The following is a 21,648-nucleotide window of genomic DNA, read 5'->3' on the forward strand; positions in this document are numbered from 1 at the left end:
TTAAAATTCTATAATGTGATGTGGTCGCTACATTACTGTCACTACTGACATGGATAGTATACTGAATTATCAGCTAAGATGTTATGATAGTGTTTGGTTCAATGTATTATCAAATCAATATGATCAACTTTTTGCCTTTTACAAGGAAAATTTGGATTCAAAATACAACAAATCTCATAAATCACACTTGAAATATTGTTAAAATTGTAACTGTTATTGATTTACCTCTGAAAACATTTTAATAAAATAGAAAAAAAATATATATTTACATGGAAGATGTAAGAAAAATCTTATATTGTCAATATAACCCTTCTTATTAAATTATATGTACTGTGTTTCGGTAATGACAAATTTGAGGAGAGGACAAATATTCCAAAACTTCCTAAGAATTAACTGTACAATTACTAGAAATGCGACCTTGGATATTAGTAAATTTGCATACATACCAAATTTGTGGGGAAATATTTTTTTCAAGACGATTTCAACTCTGACTTTGAACCAATTCTGTAGAATGGCTCATAAAAATAGTATGTAATGTAGTAATAAATATTTATAAGAACGAAAAAACTAATATCCAGCACTTCCTCTATGTAATCCCCAGGTGTCGCTGTAGAGTCACTGTAATAAATCACAGAACCCGCTCCAGTGCAGATTAGTTCAAATCTCAGAGAGGGAAACCGAGGCGCAACATTACGTTGTGTAGGACTCCGACATCAGATCATCTCCACCGCGTCTCTAAAGATCGCAATCGGCGCCGAGGAATAACTCTCTATTGTTTTCTACTCAAACAATCTAAAAGAATCTCCTGCGATCCAGACATCAGTCTCATCTCATATTGTGATTGAACGCGAGCAATAATGGTGAGTCTGCTGTGACTTTAAAGTCCGTTTGCACTTGCTGCAGTCTCTCTGTATAGACCGCCACATATAGAATTAAGTCTGATCTGTCTGTAAGCGTAGCCTAACGGTGCACATCATTGAACTTTAATTTATTTAACATCATTTTTATTGCATGTGATTTGCAATTGAGTTTACAGGTGTCTTTCAGCTTTATACGAAAAATAATTTCATATACATGCGTATATGTTATGTTATATAATAGTAGATGGTGGATCATTTCTTTTTTCCCTCTTTATAGTCAATGTAGCATATTGTTAGTGATCAGTGATTTTATGTGCGTAAAGATAAGTGCGCTCTTGTTTGAAAAACAATCGCATCGCATTCCTAGCAGGTCAGTTCCATTAAAGTAAGGTCACTAAGAAGTTTTCTCAGCACTTAATAGGTTGCCACAAACCATAAAAAGGCAATTTGCATAGTTGGAGTGCAGCCTGCCTGTTCTTGTAATCTGCCTTGGTGGTCGCAAAGCACTCGGACCCCCATCTCACTCACTCTGCCCAGTGTGTACATGTATTTGCGGGTGACTGTTGTGAAATGTTTGGGTGGGAGTCCTCACTCTAAACTCCAGCTCTGCTCTGCTTTTGATGCCCTGAATTTATGGACAAAGGGGAACTGAGTAGCGTTCTTCTCCGCTAGGCAGTAACCCTGGAAACCAGGGGCCAAAACAGGACCCCTGACCTACGGAGTCACAGCTTATTGTGGGAGTGGCTCTCAAGTGGAGCTGGTCAGAGGGCGTGAAGCTCCTCCGCGGGTCTCACATCTCCTTTCAGATGGACAGAATGCATTAATGGGGTGTCTAACAACATGAAACTACTTTTAGGCTGGCTTTTAGACAAGGCAGTTGGATGGATGACAGTGGATTGCTTCTTGTGCAATTCATTGAATGTTCTTGCACATGCAAACAGAGGGTTAGGTCTTTATTTTTAGGGTTTTCAACTCTTCTGATTGGTTGTCACCTTGCAGGAAACATACATGACAACTGACAGATGAGACTAGTAGAAGCTCACGTCCAGAGAGAGGATCTGCCACAAACTGTCATGCCATCCTTGACCTGCACTGCTGAAGATATATATTGTTAAGTAACTGCGCTACTATTCTGGGCAAGACGTAATAACATGTGATCAACCAATGGTATGAATTTGGGGTGGAACTACCTGTCTGATCAGTCAAATATACAAACATTTGTATCTTAGTTTGCACAAAAACAGCAGCACAACTGTTTTCAACACTGATAATAATAAGAAATGTTTCTTGAGCAGCAAATCAGCACATCAGAATGATTTCTGAAGGATTGTGTGACACTGAAGACTGGATTAATGGTGCTGAAAATGCATCTTTTGCCATTATGTCAATAAATTACATTTTAAATTTTATTAAAACAGTTTATTGTAATAATATTTAATATTTTTTATCAGGTAAATGCAGCCTTGTTGAGCATAAGAGACTTCTTTCTAAATCAAAAACAAAAACCGACTCCAAACAGTATTGTATAACACTAATGTATAATTGATCAACTTCCAAATGAGACACAAACCAGCAGTGACTAACACTAATTTGGCGTAAGCATCAGGAGAGCAGGTGTGCGGCATGGAAGGCATCATTCAATGTTATCAGAAACTACACCTTTAAAGCTGCTCCCTGCAGGGCTTTGGCTCAGCAACTAAACCATGCATTAGCATGCAATCACTTCACCTGTTTATGCTTCTATCCTGTAGCCCTGGAGTTTTTATTGGCCACTTAATGCCTGCCTTGAGTATCTGAAACCTGAAAACTTTTTCAAACTTTTGCTCAAGTCATTAGCAGTGTTGGGAAATGACTAAATAAAGGTACACTACCAGTCAAAAGTTTTTGAACAGTAAGGTTTTTAATGTTTTTTTTTTTAAAGAAGTCTTCACAGACACGTAAATAAAACCTGAATCTCTGCAAATACGTGACTCAAAGACATGAGAAATATATGCATAGACAGCTTGAAATGTCTATGTTTAAATGAAGTAAGTCACATCGAAAACAAATATTCTCTGATAAAGTAATCCATATGATACCAGCGCAAGCTCCGGTATCTCCAGTCTAAACTCTAATGTAATCACGAACACGGGCGGCTCCGCTTTTCAAATTTTAAACATCTACGTGAGACGTGCGGATATGTAGGTAAACACCCACCTCAGTAAACAAATGTGAACATTCATCAAGTTCATCTCGGCTACGTTTCATTTTTGGAAGAAGATGTCCTGCGAGGAAAAAAGGCAGAATTTACCTCAGAAGAACGCAACGCGAAAATTAAAGTAATGCCGCATTTTATTGTCAGTAACAGTGACGCCGTTGTAATGGGGGAAACAGTAATTTGTTTGATTCCTCTTTACTGAAAAAGTAATGCCGTTATTAATGTCGTCCTATCACTGCTCACCAAGCCTGCATTTATTTGATCCAAAATACAGCATAAACAGTACAATTTAGATTTTTTTGTACTAGTTAAAATAACAATTTTCTATTTGAACATATTTTAAAATGTAATTTATACCTGTGATTTCAAAGCTGAATTTTTAGCATCATTACTCCAGTCACATCATACTTCAGAAACCCTTCTAATATTCTGATTTGCTGATCAAAAAACATTCCCCCCAAGAAAAAAAAAAAAAAAAAAATCACAGGAAGAAAATACAATTTAAAATATGTTAAAATAGAAAGCAGTTAATATGAAAAATATTTCACAATATTACTGATTTTGCTGTGTTTTGAATCAAATAAATGCAGGCTTGGTGAGCAGAAGATACTCCTGTAAAAACAAAAATTTTACTGTTCAAAAACTTTTGACTGGTAGTATAGCAAGTAGTTTATCTTTTTTTTTTTTAAATACTTTAGCTTATCCAGAATCAAGCTACCTTTAAAGATGCAGTGTGTGTATGACAAATGTCTTAAAATACATTTAAACAATGTCTTGAGCTGTGGTAACTGTAGTATTGGTGAAATAATTGACTCCGGTATGTTGAATTATTAGAAAATCCACACCTAAAATGGTGATGTGACCATCTGTTGAATTATTAGAAAATAATGCACAACTGAGGTGTAACAGATACGCTTTGTGTCATGGCCGCATCACCATTTCGGGTGTGGATTTTCCAATAATTCAATTTATACTACAGTTACCACACCTCAAGACATTCATCAGGTTTTTGTCCTTAAAATGATTTAGTAGTTAGGATTAATTTCTTACACATGTCATCCAACACCTCCATTGCTAATTCCACCTCACGTTAACTACATTTATTTTCTTGGTTAGTGTTGTGGGTTTTAGTTATTTTGCTGTTTTAGGCTGTAAGGACCTTTGAAAATAACTGAAATCATTTGGTGATATGGATATGGATATATAATGCAGTCAAGACCTGCCTGGAACTACTTTCGCTGTGCGTTCCCTGAAAATAATTGCACATCTTAGAATGTTTGTGAGGCAAACAGATTCAAACATTCAACTGCCCCGTAGTATAAATACAAATAAAAAACAAACTACGTTAAAATACAAATAGCTACAGTTTAGTAACTTCCCCAACAGGGTATTTCAGTTTGCTCATAACTGTAGATACCCTAGTCACAGGACCTTAGTGAAGACAGTAGGCTTTTAACATAGCTGTACCCAGAGAAGATAAGCTAAGCATAGCTATAGACCATTTCAAGCGCTATTCGGCGGCTTAAGGAAGTGACGTCGTTGGTCCCAGGACGTTTCCGGTTAGTGGTCCAGCGCATTCAAAACAATGGCGAGAAGCGCTTTATGAACAGTGGGATTGCGGTCATATATATACAAACATCCTGCTTAAATGTCTAAATTAAAATTAGATCCTTGTCGTTCGGTGGTTGTGTGCTCCCTCTGGGGCGGTACTAACATTCTGAGACGTGTTTAACGGTAGATTTCCGCGAAACGTAAGTTACCCGTGTTGCGGCAGTGAAGGAGAAGGCTGGATAACAACAAGCAACTCTAGGATATACAGCGCACATTTCGATTCAGGCAAGTAAATATCGTTTTTAATTAATCAGTTTATTTGTATATCTTTACGTTAACTCTTCAAGTATGATGCCGTATAATTTAAAGTAGCATTTTGTCATTGTTTACATATGCATCTAGCTTTCGTGTGTAACGTTAATGAAAAAAGGCAAGTTTTTTTTTATTTCTGTTTTATTGCTAAGTGTTATGTGGGTTAAATTCATATTAGTCGTCTAGTTATTTTGTCAGTTGACAAATGCAGTGAGTAACATGAAAGTACATGAATGTCGTATTGTGTAACAGTTAACGGCAGTAGTTTACAAAACGTAATGTTTATGGTAAATATTATTTTCCATCACATAAGCTTTGGTAATGTTAATTCCAAGATGTACTGACGTATTAAGCAATAATAGCATTATTTTTTTTTATATTGTGCATTATATTAAATAATTGTTTTTCTACTTTTATCCTTATATAATGTAAACAAAATTTATACAGGTGATTTCTAATATCATTTGTTTCTTAGTCAAGGAAGCATTTTGATGTAAGCAGTTGTAAATATGCAGCAGGGTCACTAAATCTGACAATACAGTGTAATACTGAAATTTGTTAGCTCCCTGTAATTCCCATAGACTTGGTTAAATGTTATATACATTTTCATAATGATGGCTAATATCCTTTGTTTTGTTTTCTAGAAAGTATTCTAAACTGATGTAAACAGTTGCAGAAATACAGAAGGGTCACCAAATGTGAGAAGGCAGTGTAAGGAGAGCCATCATCTGTAGACACCCAACGACAGCTGATCATCCTGCAGTGACAAACCACATCTGACCATATCAACACCCAGATGTGATTGAGAACTTGAGTGTAGTATTCAGTAATTTAGTGTAGTACTTAAAGCGACTGATGACCAGGCCGGATACAGACTGCTGCTTTTGACATTTGTTCCCTCTTTGTACTCCATTTCAGTTCAAATGTTGTTTCAGTTGTTGTTGTTTCATTTGTTGAAGCATTTTATGTTCATACAAATATTTACATATCAATACATGTGCTGGAAATAAAAACAGTTGAAAGTGAGAGAATGCCTTTTGTTTATATACAGTACTGGTCAAAAGTTTGGACAAAGTATTTTTTTTATGTTTTTGAAATGAGTATTTTATGTTTATTAACATGATTAATTATTTAAATGATTTCTATTATAAAAAATGTTGTGCAAAGCTGAATTAGCATCAGCCTTTACATTACACCAGTATTCATTTTCACATGAATATATATATATATATATATAAAATTTGTGTGGGTGTGAACAGTAAATACGTGCATAAAAACATATATGAATGCTTTATGTGTGTTTGTGTGTGCATTTATTAATCTGCAGATATACAGGTTTATGTAAAACACGTTAGCCAGCATTGAATTGCGACGATCTTGTTTATTTGTGATCACATGATGACTCGGAGCATTCATACCCTCCACTTGCACTGTTCCACAGCAACAAACTTGACCAAACTAACGTTGAACACATGTTGAAATGAATTCAACACGTAATAATAGCATCGAGCGCTTAGTTTTAATAGCATACATTTAGCGTTGTTTGGAACGATATGTATTGTGAAAAGTAATGTACTAATGAAAACAAATATTTAAACAAATACAGACTGACCACGCAATGCAAGTAAATTAATCACGAACAACCTCCGGATATCTTGGGAACAAAACATGAAGTAAGTTGCACTGCTTGCTTCAGACTGATGACATCCATTGTACGAATAAATGTTCACAATATTTCCGTTCATGTGATATGCTTTTAGCAATCTCCCGTGTACACGCACGCAGCATCGATTAGTTAATGAGCAGCTTTTTTACCTTAACTAGCTTTTTCGCTAGATTTTAAAAGAATGTGTTCGTATTGACAGATCGGAGAAATAGCGCTACCGGAAATGTTTCAGGACCGGACATGCGCAGTAACGTTCCAACGCGCTTGTTATTGTTTACATCCTTGAAATGGTCTATAAAAATCCTTCTGATATATTCCTTCTCTTCACCTCTGCTTGCTGGCCCTCTATCCCATGAACCCCTTTCTGACACTGCATTTATAGTCTTGTGTAGGATTAGGATTAGTCAGCTTTCTTTCTCAGGACAACATCACACGCGCTCACACTCACCACTCAGATTCTTCTTTGCCTTTAGATCCTTTTATCCGTTGAGAGACGCGTCTGTCGTTGTAATTAAAGATTTGTGGTGTTGGAGAACAAACAGAAGTAATCAGGACGTCTTTTAAATTTCCTCTATTTCAGTGATGTTTACCGTTTGGCCAGAAGTATACTAGACTGTTTTTGCCTTTAAGCACATACTGTAGCTTTGTGCTGATTCATGTGATTCTTTTGATATCATAATAAACAAACCTAGTGCTGATTGTGCTCTTGCAAAGTGGCTCAACAACAATCTGTTGGTTTTTGCTGACAGCATGAAACATTTCCTAGTGGCACTATCATGTCTGTCTAGAGAATTGGTCTTTTTCTTTTACTAGGAGACTGCTTTCTTTTAACATTTCTTCCTTAGGGTTTTTGTTAAGGTTTGATGGCCAAAAAAGAACAGTGTCTTGACAGCCAGTGTTTATATCGGGTTTCTGTTTGGGAACCTTTGTATATGGGTCTATTGTGCATTGAATAGAATGAAGAATGCAGTGGTGTTTTTTTTTTTTTTTTTTGTGGCTGTTGGATTGACATAATGAGGTAAGCTAAGGCTACTATTGCTTTAGGTTGCTAACACAAAGGATCAGTTTCATTCCCAAGTAGATGTGACTCTCAAAATAATTTGTTATTAGAAAATTTCATTTGACTTAAGTTTTATACCTAAAAAACATTTTTTTTAAATACAACTTAAAGGCATAGTTCACCCAAAAATGTAAATTTTCCCATGATTTAATCACCCTCAAGCCATCCTAGGTGTATATGACTTTCTTCTTTTAGATGATTACAATCAGAGTTGTATAAAAAAGGTCCTGGCTCTTCCAGGGTTTATACTGGCAGTGAATGGCTGTTAAGATTTTGATGTCCAATAAAATGCATCCCTGCATCATAAAAAGTGCTCCACACGACTCTAATAAAGGCCTTCTGAAGTGAATCTTTCTGCAGAAATGCAGTGGAGAGAGCAAAACAAAACACCAGTCACAAATTATAAGGATTTGTGAAGAAAAATATTGGAGGATTTCAATATAAGCAAAGAGGAGACTGGTTTTCCTTTGCTGTAAACAAAAGTTTGTAAGACTAGCATATTCTCATTAGAGCTTACCATGGATTGATGCACTTTATTTAGCTTCAAAATCTCAACAGCCATTCACTGCCATTATAAAGCTTGGAAGAGCCAGGACATTTTTTAATATAACTCTGATTGTATTAGTCTGAAAGAAAGTCATATACACCTAGAAAGGCTTGAGGGTGAGTAAATCATGGGGTGATTTTGATTTTTTGGGTGAACTATCCAAAGATTCACCATAGATGCAATTCCTGAATTTTTAGTTTCATTTTTTTTTGCGTACAAATCATTTAACCTTAGGTTACTCCAGAGGGACTTTCACTGCAATTAGCATGCTGTGTGTTGTTTTGGATGAAATGTCTGCACCAATAAGGAAGTAAGTAATAATTTGTGTGACCCTTAGTTGACATGGGTTCATTTCCTCCTCATCATATTTCCAGCAAATCATAAGCAACAGGGTAATATCGATTACAGCACTTTGTTTCTATCATTAAAATATTTCTCATAGCAATAAACAGGTTGTAATTCAAAACTACCTGGAAATCAGTTTGCAGTTTTTCTCTGAAGGCCTGTTGGGCTGCGGTATAGAAGAGGATCAAACTCTTGTACTTATTGTTTCTTTTTATAGCTGGCTAATGGCTGCTTTCCAGAAATGTACAGGGCTGTTGTTGTTTTTTCTGATCGTGCTGCTACTATAGAACAAGTAGAGTTGCTTTGGGTAAAGTGTTTTTCCACTCACAATGAAAAATAATCAAACCAACTGATTTGTCAATGACTTTTCTAGCAATTACAGTTTTGGTCAAAAGTTTACATCCCCCTTTCAGAATCTGCAAAATGCATGTTATTGTTTATTTAGTACTGGCCTGAATAAGATATTTCACATGAAATATGTTTACATATTTCACAAGAGAAAATAAATGACCCCGTTCAAAAGTTTACATCCCCTTGATTCTTAATACTGTGTTGTTACCTGAATGATCCACAGCTGTGTGTTTTTTTTTTTTTTTTTTTTTTTTAGTGATAGTTGTTCATGAGTCCCTTGTTTGTCCTAAACTGCCTGCTATACTTTAAAAAAATCTTTCAGGTCCCACAAATTCTTTGGTTTTCCAGCATTTTTGTGTATTTGAACCCTTTCAAACAATGACTGTATGATCTTGAAATCCATCTTTTCACACTGGGGACAACTGAGGGACTCATATGCAACTATTACAGAAGGTTCAAACGCTCCTGATGCTCCAAAGGGAAAAAACATGCATTAAGAGCCAGGGGTGAAAACTTTTTGAATTTGAAGATCAGGGTAAATTTAACTTATTTTGTCTTCTGGGAAACATGTAACTATCTTTTATAGCCCTTGAAGGGCAAATAAAAAAGATATGATATTTAGGCAAAATAAGAAAAATATAGGCTACACATCTCCATTCTGTCAAAAGTTTTCACCCCCGACTCTTAATGCACTGTGTTTTCTTCTGGAGCATCAATGAGGGTCAACCTTCTGTAACAGTTGCATATGAGTCCCTCAGTTTCTTCAGTGTGAAAAGATGGATCTCAAAATCATACAGTCATTGTTGGAAAGGGTTTAAATAGACAAAAATGCTGGGAAACCCCAACATTTGTGGGACCTGAAGGACAGGCAGGCAGTTAAACTGTTTACGACAAACAGGGGACTCAAGAAAAATCACTAATCAAAAAAACACAGCTGTGGATCATTCAGGTAACAACACAGTATTAAGAATTAAGGGGATGTAAACTTTAATACAGGGTAATTTTTATAAATTCAACTAGTATATTTTCTCTTGTGGACTATATGTAAACATTTTTTATGTGAAATATCGTATTCAAGTCAGTACTAAATACACAATAGCATGCAATAACGGCTCAGTTAGTTGTTTGTCATCAGGAGTCAGATAGATAACTGAGAGCGGGCTTCAACTTGTCTACCTTTCCACACTACATGTCCTCATCCTTCCTCTGTTCTTCTTCTTCTCGTTTGTTCACTACTCCTGCTCCCCTGTCATCTCAGGAAAGCCTTCTCCTCCTGTCAGTCCCGATAATGGTTGAATTTATGGAATTTTCTAGACTCTCTTGCCTGAAGGGGAGAGAATATGCAACACTGTGTTTAAGAAACATGACTGGGGCACTCATTATAAAGTCTGCTTCGTCCTTCAGTAGCTATTCATTTTTTGTGTTTGATCTGTCTGCCAGTGAAATAACCCATATGTAAATATGGCCTTTCCAAAAATCTCCCTCCCAGAAAAAAAATGTGTTTGTCTGGTTGATCACTGGCCAAGAGTGACGTACTGTACTTTGGTTAAAATGTATCATACAAGTCAGCTGAGGCATTCCAGAGGTGAGATTCGGCCCTTTCTCACACCTGTAACAAGTTCCCTCATGATCATGTGAAGAGATTGACTGATGATGTATCAACCGATACCAGATTCTTTTGTTTGAAGTGTTAGATAACCAATTAGGCACTTATTAATGTATTGTGTCAGCTCTTTGGCAAAAATATCAGTAGAGTGAAGCAATATAAAGATGCTTTGTGAATATGCATAAATATACAAAAAGTTTGCAGTCAGTAAAATTTGTTTTATAAAGAAATTTATACTGAGAGTGAGGACATTTGTATTGTTGCAAAAGACTTACATAAAATAAATGCTGCTCTTTTTAACTTAAATAATCAAAAATCCTGGAAAAAAGTGTCATGGTTTCCACAAAAACTTAAATAGCACATCTATTTTCAACATGGATGATAATAATAAGTTGGATAAGTTATAATAGGTTAATAAATAATTTCTGACGGATCATGTGACAGAAGCCTGGAGTAACGGCTGCTGAAAATTCAGCTTTGCCACTATTGGAATACATTTTATTTAGATTTTAGCCATTTTTGAATTTGAAGATTAGGGTAAATTTAACTTATTCTGTCTTCTGGGAAACATGTAAGTATCTTCTGTAGCTTCTGAAGGGCAGTACTAAATAAAAAAAAAATATTATATTTAGGCAAAATAAAGAAAAATGTACACATCTTCATTCTGTTCAAAAGTTTTCACCCCCCGGGTTTTAATGCATAATGTTTCCTTCTGAAGCATCAGTGAGCGTTTGAACCTTCTGTAATAGTTGCATATGAGTCCCTCAGTTGTCCTCAGTGTGAAAAGATGGATCTTAAAACCATACAGTCATTATTGGAAAGGGTTCAAATGCACAAAAAATGCTGATAAACCAAAGAATTCGTGGGACATGAAGGGTTTTTCTGAAACAAGGGACTTTTTGTTGCTTATTTTCTCTTTTGGACTACATGTAAAGTCTTTTATGTGAAATATCTTACTCAGGTCCGTACTAAATAAAAAATAACATGCATTTTGTATGATCCCTCTTATTTTGGTCAAATATTTAACATTTTGCAGATTCCGCAAGGTGTATGTAAACTTTTGACTTCAACTGTATATCTACCAGTTAATTTTAAAATACCACATGTCTGTCACTTAAGTATCAATAGCTAATATATATATAAGCACTAACTATAATCAGTGTATAATAATCAAAATATAATAACTATAAAAAATACAACTATAATCAACAATCGATTAAACAATATATAAATCTGTATAACCAATTATGGGTCTCAAATCACATGGATACCACAAGAAACTGACTTATTTGTGCTTTCAAATTCTCGTGAAGAACAAGCCCCTCATTTTTTTTGAAGTGTCTCCCACCAGCATGATGTAATCTGATGCTGTGGAGAGTTTGCCAAGGCTGCCTGATGTAGCCTGCAAGACTAAGCCCATTGTTTAGACACATTGCAAGATGACAGCACAGCTTGTTTCCCACTGGACACCAGATTCTGCGGCGAGCCTCTGAACTTCTCCATCACAAACAACATTCTTTGGCCTAAAGCAAACCAAACGATTTCCACTTTCTGTATTCCGACAGCTAGTTGGTTCCGCATTAGCAGCATTCAATATCACTGCCCATGGCACAAGTAGTGTCCTTCACATTTGTCACAGAACAAGGAGAACAGGTTCTTCCACACCGGCACCATAGAAAGGCGCGCTTTATTTACAAAAGGGAGAGAGGGGTGATCAGTGTACCGGTGGCAGGAGAGAGTAACCAGAGACATTCCCAGGGGTTTTCCTGGCCGTAGTCTGGCAGCAGGTCCGTGGGAGTGAAGGAAGAGATGTTTAACTGCTGATGGGTCATTTGGATCTCTCTCTCCTCAGCGGCATTAGGAGGCAATCAAGTAGATGTGCATTGACTGGAAGACGAGAGAGCGGCGGCAGCAAGTTTTCCTCAGGTGAACATCTTGTTTTGCATTTTGTTTTATGTAGCCGCAGTTCTTTGTGTGCTTCTCTCTAGTGTTTGTAGCATCGTTAAATAAGAAACGAACGGGACGTTTGTCTCCAAATACTGCCTCGCTGTGACATTCAACTCTCTCTGCCTCACAGAAGGCTCTCTGCATCATAAAAGATCCTCTCAGCATACAAACCTATTATGGCTCGGCTGATTAACTTCCATTCTGTTTACTGTCAAGAAAGTTGTGAAGTGAGACTCTTTGTAGCCTTCGGGAAGCTTATTTGCAATTGAAATGCACTGCACCAATTTCTTTAATGCGGACATCAAATGAAAACACAGGATTTGCATTGTTTTTTGCCAGTACACGTTACATCCTCATTCCCTGCAGGGACAACATTGTAATTCGAAAAAACTATTGCGCAAGGGTGGCATTGTTCAGATTCATGCTTTGTGTTCAGAGACCACTGACAGGGTTGAAATCTTCCATCTCATGGTGTGACGAATGCGTAATGTCATAATTAAAGGAAAGTCCTTATCTAAATACAAGCTCTTTGACATGCTGTTATGACATGAAACACAAAATAATTCTGACTCATTCTTCAGTTCGTAAAAACAAACAAAAATCATGCATAATGCAACTGTAATGACAGTCTATGGGGCTAGGTAGCATATTGAATTAGAGGTTAAAACTTGTATATATATATGTACGTACTGTATATATAACATTACTTACACTATCAGAAAAAAACAATTCTATTTTAGATTTTTACATTAACAATGTAATCAATATTCTGTTTATTAAAGCCAAGTATGCATGCAAGGCAGTTACAATTTAAAAAATATTTTTATTGGTGAACTTATGTTCATCTGTTCTTTTTAATAGTTAACTTTTGACCATTTTTGAATTAATCGGATCATCAGTCATCAAAGCTCAGTAAATATTAGTCAAAAATATTTCTTTTAAATTTAATCAAGCCGATTACTCACTAAAAACTCTCACAGATCATGTTTTCATGCCATTTTAGATCTTAGATTTTAGATGTTACAAAGTGGTTATATCTAAGTGTGTGAATTGTTTTCTTACTTTTTAAATTAGTCTTCCCATTAACGCTATTATATTGTTTATTCAGATTGATTTGTGACGCGGAACACGGAGGAAAACACGATGTGGGATTTATCGCATGAACCAATCACAGCCAATATTAACCAGTCAGATCCAGTCATATTACGATGAAGGCATTGCCTCCTCTTATGTGACTTCCTCCATTCATTCTCAATTACCCCCCACCAAACTTACCGGACGCTTTAGGGGGTCTGTTAAAACTCAATGGGCTCAGGGGAGGCGAGAGAGATGCAGACTGCCGCTGTAACTAGATTTATATACTTTTTAATGTTATATTTTGTAATATTGGCATTGTTTAATTTTTGTATCACAATTTTGACTGTGTTTTAAACTGTATTTCTCACAATCATACATTTCCTAAAGCTTTACTATTGCTGCACTGCTGCCCAGCTCTAAGTTTAATAATTTATTCACTGATGTTTACTTCTGAAACAGCAGGTGCCATTTCCAATATCTTGTGTAGATTTGGGTTGATCTTTCTCTGCAATTTATCTCTTTTGGTCTTATATCAGCACCCCAGTGAAGATAGCCATGAATCTCATATTAATTATTACCACCACAGAAATGTGAGGAATGTCCATTTTTTACCCACTTATCTAACTTACTTCCTCTAAAGAATGTACCATTCGGCTCAGGGCACAGGCATCCCACTGGAAAGGTTCAGATAGAGAGAAGGACTGGCTCATTTTTTTTACTCAATGAGAAAAGTACACAGAAAAAGGGCTGGTTAAATAATAGAACCCGATGCCCCTCCTTGCCACTGACCTATTACGACATTACACCTGGACTGTGTAACTAGTTGCTCATTTTGAAATGTTACTTGGTAACTGTAAAATGTAGAATGCTTTCAGAAGCCAGATTTACATTTCATACCATGTTATTTTGCTTAACAATATTGCGAGACAAAGTCGTAATTCTAAGAAATAAAGTCTCAATTCAGTTTTTTTTCTCATAACAGCACGTTTATATTTTCAGTCTTTTTTTCCCCTCAAAATTATACTTTATAACTCACAATAGCGAGCATATTTCTCACAGTTCTAAGAAAAAACTTCAGAATTGCCAGAAAAAAAGGAAGATTTGCAAGATACAAGTTTACAATTGCGGAAAAAAGAACTGAGTGATACAAGCTCGCAATTCCAAGGAAAAACTTTTTCTCAGAATTGCGACTTTATTTTTTTTAGAATTGCGTGTTTATATCTCACAGTTGTGACTGTTTAACATGCAATTGCAAGTTTATATCTTACAGTTCCAAGGAAAAAGGTCAGAATTGCAGGAAAAAAGTAAGAATTGCGAGATATAAACACCATTGCAAGAGTCAGAATTGCGAAACTCGCAATTGCAAGGAAAAAAAAGTCAGAATTGAGACTGTATATCTCGCAATTCTGGCTTTATATAACGCAATTGCAAGTTTATATCTCACAATTCTAAGAAAAAAGTCAGAATTGCCCGTTTTTATCTTGCAATTCTGAGAATATAAGTCAGAATTGTGACTTTATATCCCGTAATTCTGGCTTTATGTAATACAATTGCAAATTTATATCTCACAAATATTGAGGAAAAAAGTCAGAATTGCGAATTTTTATCTTGCAATTCTGAGAAAAAAAGTCAGAATTGTGACTTTATATCTCGTAATTCTGGCTTTATGTAATACAATTGCAAATTAATATCTCACAAATATTGAGAAAAAAGTCAGAATTGCGAGAAGGTCACAATTGCGAGAAAAGAAGTCAGATTTGTGACTTTATATCTCACAATTTTTATAACTTTATAACACACAATTGCAAGTTTATATTTTATTTATAGTTTATAATTCTGAGAAAAAAGTCAGAATTGCTAGAAAAAAAAGTAAGAATTGCGAGATACAATCTCACAATTGAGAGAAAAAGTTTATATCTTACAATTTTGAAAAAAAAAAAGTCAGAATTGTGAAATAAAAAGTCGTAATTACCTTTTTATATTTTTTTTATTTAGTGGCGGAAACAGACTTCCATAGGGTTCCTTTGGTCAGGAAAATGTTTAAAATATTAGGGAATTTAGGGAATCCCAGGTCTAAAAACAAAAAAACCACCATGATTTCTATAAAATGTTTTATTATGCTCAGCTATAGAATATTTCCTTTCAGAAATATGAAAAAAATATTCTTTGTTTATGATCTCTATAACATTAAAATCTTTATCCAGTAATCACAACCTAGAAAAGTCATTAAAGCTGATTAGTGAAAAAGTGTGGCAACCCTGGCCTACATTCGATTAATTTTAATGCGACTGTAAACAAGGACATTTGCATTTATTTTTAGCGCAATTAATTACATAAGCCAGCTCGCTGTAATATATTTGTAGCTACTTTTTTCCACAGCCCTCTGAATGCTAATCAACTCTGCTGCATAATTTAAAAGCAACGTATCGAGCATAAAAGGCTTTGTAGGTGTTAACAGGCAAAGCACATCCTGGCTATATTTACTGAAAGTTTCTAAAGGTAGGTGTGAAGTTTCCATTCAGTTGCCATAGCTACCATTTAAAATGCGTCCATAAAATACAGACAAGTGCCCTTAAAGTTGCACGCTGCAGTTGAGTAATGGAACATCTGAATCTCTCGTTGCACAAATTCCTCACGCAGTTGTTTGAAAAAGTGCTTTAGGTCAGTATTGACAGCACTCAGCAGGCGGGGGACAAGGATTTGCTCTGTTAAAACAAACCTGAACGGCTCAGGTCCGTGCTGGGCACTTCACAGCATTAGGGCTAATACGATTTAACACTCTCAGAGTGACCTCCACAAAGCCTCCTCGCAAGCTGATCTTCACTACATTAACGCACGTGCAGGATTTGACACACCTCCACATGGCTTGGTTCTGCTTCAGATCACATTTTCAGAATTTTCTTGCATACATGAGCACAGGTGAAAACAATTTCATTTCTTAAAAGTTCAAAAGAACACCATTTATTAACAGAATTGTCAAAGAAAGTTGTTATTTTTGTTTTCTGTGCACAAAAAAAAGTATTCTTGTAGCTTCATATTATAAAGGTTTAACAGCTTATTAGTGTTAATTTCGTCACCTATTTTTAATTTAGTCTTAGTCTTAGTCTTGTGCCAAAAGTCCTTGTTAGTTTTAGTCATATTTAGTCATTCACATATCTTTTTTTGTTAGTCAAGTTTTAGTCGACTAAAAGTCTCGTCATTTTAGTCTAGTTTTAGTCAAAAGAAAACTCAAGGTATCTTAGTCAAGTTTTAGTCGACTAAAAGTCTTTTAATTTTAGTCTAGTTTTAGTCAAAAAAGAACTCAATATATTTTAGTCTAGGTTTAGTCAAAAAATTGTAGTCTTTTTTTTAAATAACACATTATTACTGAGATTATTACTGATACACATTTCAGTAAAAAAAGTGTTTCACATATCTCAAACATTGGTTAAATGTCATAATTACCTGACAAAATACACTTGTTGAATGATTTTTGTTGAATGCAAATGTTAAACGTGTCTGGTTTTCAATTTCTGATTTAGGAGACACATTCACAAATGATTAACCCTTTCAGTGGTGAGTTTAAAATATTCTAGCGGACCCCTGAGAGTGAGTTTTTTTTAAGCGACCGTTATTTTAGAACGTTCGCCCTTATTGTTTCCATGGCGACGCATCAAGCTTGTCACATGACACAACACAGACACAATAACACTCACTGTATGACAGATAGATCGCTTTTATTTTGTTTTTCCTTTTTTATCCAGAATACTCACACACTTGCTTACCATGCCATGATCTAATATTCCGATTCACAAATATGTGTGAATTAGTATGTTTCGTCGTTTAAAACCCTATATAAATGATCTGGATCGTAATCTGTAAAGTGAGATGGGCGCCGCCATGTTTGTTTGCGCTGCCGTTCAGAGAGTCCTGTCAGCCGTATTTACAGCACATATACATTCATCCGTTTCTCCCGAAATACATGCAAGTAAGTGGCTGGTGAACTAGAAGAGGAATAGAGTGAAATTTTTAGTTACTAAGCCTATGTAAGTGATGTGAATAAAACACATCGGCAAATTATATTTGAATAGATTGTTATTTGCTGCTTCCATAGACCTGTGTGTGTATTTTACAAACTCTAAATGTCTCCTTTTACTAGTACTTATGTGTATTTAAATGTCTGAAACCTTAAATAAGCGTTATGTGGTTAAAAACACTGCATAGTTGTGATTATATGACAAGCTCAGAGCTCGTCCGTCTCTGGCTCAGCGCCAGCCAAGCCGTAACAGCTGATGAAAAAGCAGAGACGATTGTAGACGAAAATGAAGAGAGATTTTATCTTAGTTTTTATTTTATGCAAAACATTTTCGTCTCGTCTTTTTTCGTCAACAATAATGCATGTTAATTTAGTCTTAGTCAGCGTTTTTGGACAGTGGCGCAGTCTTGTCATCGTCTCGTCTTAGTCATGAAAAAAAAGGTCGTTGACGAACATATTTCGTCTCGTCTCGTCTGACGAAATTAACACTACAGCTTATGTCACATGGACTATTTTAACAATGTCCTTACTATCTTTCTGGGCCTTGTACATGTCAGTTACATTGCTGTCTATGTAGGGCTTTCAGATTTCATCAAAAATATCTTAATTTGTGTTTCAAAGGTGAATGAAGGTCTTACAATTTTGGAATGACATTAGGGTGAGTAATTAATGACAACATTTTTAGGTGAACTATCCCTTTGATTTCTTTTTCAAAATCTTTATTTAGAAACTGATACAAGTAGCAGTGATCAACAGGATTAGTTCAAACTCTTAAAAATCAGTCTGGTTGATATATTCAGCTCTTCAGCTCATTAACTCTTAATATTAGCACCATTGTTAGCACCAGAAAGAACTTGCAGTGTGCCGATGGTCTCTGTGGAGCCCTCGGGTCATTATTTTGTGATAAGACATTCACTTTCCTCTTTGCCCTCTCTGTCTGACCTCCAGCCTCTAACCCTGAAGGAGCAAGTTTATGGCGCTTTCCCAATGGCATGACTGAACGGCCCTGTACTTGCTAAAGAGAATGTCTCCAGTGTGCGTGCCTGTGAAAAATGAATGGTGCTTCTATGCCAAAATAAGGCCTCTAAAGAACATGATGCAATCCTCATAAAGAGAGCTAGTGTTAATTTAGGACCTTTTCAATGAATGAAGTCGCCACCGTTCGACTTGTCATATTTCACAGAGAGTCACATTCAGCTGAATGACTGTGATTTGGTGCTAAATTGCGGAATAATGAAAGGGGGCCCAGTGTCACCTTGGGTCCTACAAACTCTGGTCATGATTTCAAGCGGTTTTACCTCAATGGACCTTTCATTTACGTTTATAATTAGTGAACAATAAAAGGGGCTTTTGTTATGTTCCCACAATTAAGTGAGCTGGATATAAAGGTAGCAATTTAAAGGATTAGTTCACTTAAAAATGAAAATTGTGTTAAGTACTCACCCTCATGTTGTTCCAAACCTGTAATGGTGCGTTCACACCGGACGCGACTTGCGCGGAAAAAACGCGCTATTCGCGCGTAGTTGAATGCTTGAACATTTGAGTTTACTCGCGCCATTCGCGCGGTAAAATTCGCGTCATTCGCGCGTGACATTTTCTTCACAACAGACGCGAATTCGCGTCATGGGAGGGGCTTCTGCCACTCGTCAGCGGGAAAGTAGTTGTAAAATAGGTGAATGAGCTCAATTTGCCAGCTTTAGCTTGCTTGTAGTCTCAATATGTATGTATATGTAGGTCAAATTGAGTAAAGAGCGTTTTTTAAAACTAACCAGATTGTCCGACCTCTTCACTCACTTTCTTCCTAGCCAAATCCTTTTTATTCCTGTTTCTACAAAAGTCCAAAGATGTATCGTACAGCTCCGAGTAACCACAGACAGCAACGGTGATTTTGTCCTCCATTGTTGTTTCGGATTTCTGCCTCCGTCACTACTAGAGCAAGCTCCTGATTGGTTAACGCGGTGCGGATTTTCGCCAAAGTTCAGATTTTTTAACTCGCGCGAATGGCACGGCAATCGCTTGAAACGCTCAATGCGCGCCGCTTCATTCGCGCTATTCGCGCGTTTCGCGCCGCCTCATTCGCGCGTTTCGCGCCGCAGGATGGCTATTCGCGTCTTTGCATTGACTTAACATGTAAATCACTCGTGCTTGCCGCTTCATTCGCGTCCGGTGTGAACGCACCTTAAGACCTTTGTTCATCTTCGGAACACAAATTAAGATATGTTTGATGAAATCCAAAAGCTTTCTGACACTGCATTAGACAGCAACGCAACTGACAAGTTCAAGGCCCAGAAAGGCAGTAAGGACATTGTTAAAATAGTCCATGGGACATCGGTGGTTCTTCAAACTTTTTATGCCAAAAGAAAACAAAAATAACGACTTTATTCAACAAATCTATCAGTGTTCAATGTGTGTTAAAAAAACCCCACCAATATCAGCTCAAAGTATGCTATTGATATATTGTCCATCCTTAAAATAAACTTTAATTCACATTTAATTCAGAAACATATTGTTATTGATTTTTATTTTTTCCGTATGAGTTGCTGTTTATGAAGCACTTTCCAGTTGGGAGGGTAGTTAGTAGGCAGTGAGTCAGTTTACTAGGTTTTGGAACAGAGTTTGTGTAATGTTTGTGCCCTCAGAGCAAATTGGTCATGTTCAATAACGCGATGATGATATGCAGAAGGGTTCATGTCTAGGTTTGTTCATGGCCTCTGGCTAAATGATACTAATCATGACATGGCGCCCATGATGTAAGAGAAATCATTGACCAGAAAGCTATGAGTAAATAAATAGCCATGTTGTTTTTTGGCTGACGATACATAAAGGACAGCTGACTGGAAATGCCTTGTGGAATGACGGTGCCAGTAGATCAGTTCTCTAATTCCTAGTAATTCCTAGTAAAGTAATTTTTAAGTGTAAACTCATTGTTCAGAATGGAATACTAGTGTACTGCTTACTGAATAGTATACACTATATTGTTTTTTTAAAGAAACAAATCTGTCATTAATTAATCACCCTCATGTTGTTCCAAACCCATAAGACCTTCTATCATCTTCAGAACACATATTAAAATATTTTTGCTGAAATCTAAGAACTGACCCTGTATAAACTATGTTCAACTGAACTATGAACCGCAGCTGAACTATGTTGAATAAAGCCGTTATTTTTGTTTTGTTTGCACACAAAAAGCATTCTCATAGCTTCATAACATTACGGTTGAACCACTGTTTTTACAATGTTCTTACTACCTTTCCGGGCCTTGAACGTGTCAGTTGTGTTGCTGTCTATGCAAGGTCAGAAAGCTCTTGGGTTTCATCAAAAAATAAAATATCTTCATTTGTGTTCCAAAGATGAACGAAGGCCTTACGGGTCATTAATGACAGATTTACATTTTGTGGGTGAACCATACCTTTAAATATTAATACTGGTGTTAATAATTGTAGGATACCTAATATTAATATAATCAATATATCACCTTTTTATAATATTTTAAATAAACTGTATTGTGGAATACAGTACATTACACACAGTATACTCTGTTGAGCAGTGTTTTGGCAAATGTAGTTACCCAGCTAATGGATGTAGAAAATCCATGCTGCATATTGCAGAAATAGTAAGAGTGGTATGATAGTGTGCTATCACTTTCTTGTCTGAGCTGAAACAAGGTTGTGCTGGTCTGTGCACAAAAATGTGCAACAAAGCAAGAATAAGGCGGTATGAATAAGGCAGCCAAAGAAGGAAGTAAACTTCTGATATTTTTAGAGATGCATCAAGTTAGACAGGGAACTGTCTTGATGAGAAAGACTGCAAGCCTTAACTTGATTTTCAGAAGTATGTTTGGAATTTGAAGGATCTTTGAGACCAGATTTAGCTTTATATGCCTTACTTGTGCACTTCTGTATAAAAGCTATTTAGCCAGTTTATGTTTTTAGGCCGAGACATTATACTCTACTGTAAATATCTGGGTCATAGTGTTCAAAACTGGTTACATTAGTGAGGTTTGCAGAATTTACTTTAAATATGTGACCCTGGACCACAAAACCAGTCCTAAGTAGCACAGCTATATTTTTAGCAATGGGTCAAAATGATTATTTTTGGCCAAAAATCATTAGGA

The 21,648-nt window shown here is 36.1% G+C and overlaps 1 protein-coding gene across 2 annotated transcripts in view; it reads left to right on the forward strand.

The window, feature by feature from the left end:
- The first annotated feature begins 688 nt into the window (after positions 1–688).
- The window catches only part of n4bp3 (NEDD4 binding protein 3), a 34,226-nt gene continuing 13,266 nt past the window's right edge, over positions 689–21,648 (forward strand). Inside the window, exon 1 of one of the 2 annotated variants that reach the window (XM_073820349.1) lies at positions 689–860. The gene's annotated coding sequence lies outside the window, so the exon portion shown is untranslated. Of the gene's footprint in view, positions 861–12,212; positions 12,422–21,648 lie in introns of those variants that run through there. The other variant, XM_073820350.1, reaches the window with a different exon arrangement.

This window comes from Garra rufa, chromosome 16 (genome assembly GCF_049309525.1).
Source record: "Garra rufa chromosome 16, GarRuf1.0, whole genome shotgun sequence".
In the NCBI taxonomy this organism is placed as follows: domain Eukaryota; kingdom Metazoa; phylum Chordata; class Actinopteri; order Cypriniformes; family Cyprinidae; genus Garra; species Garra rufa.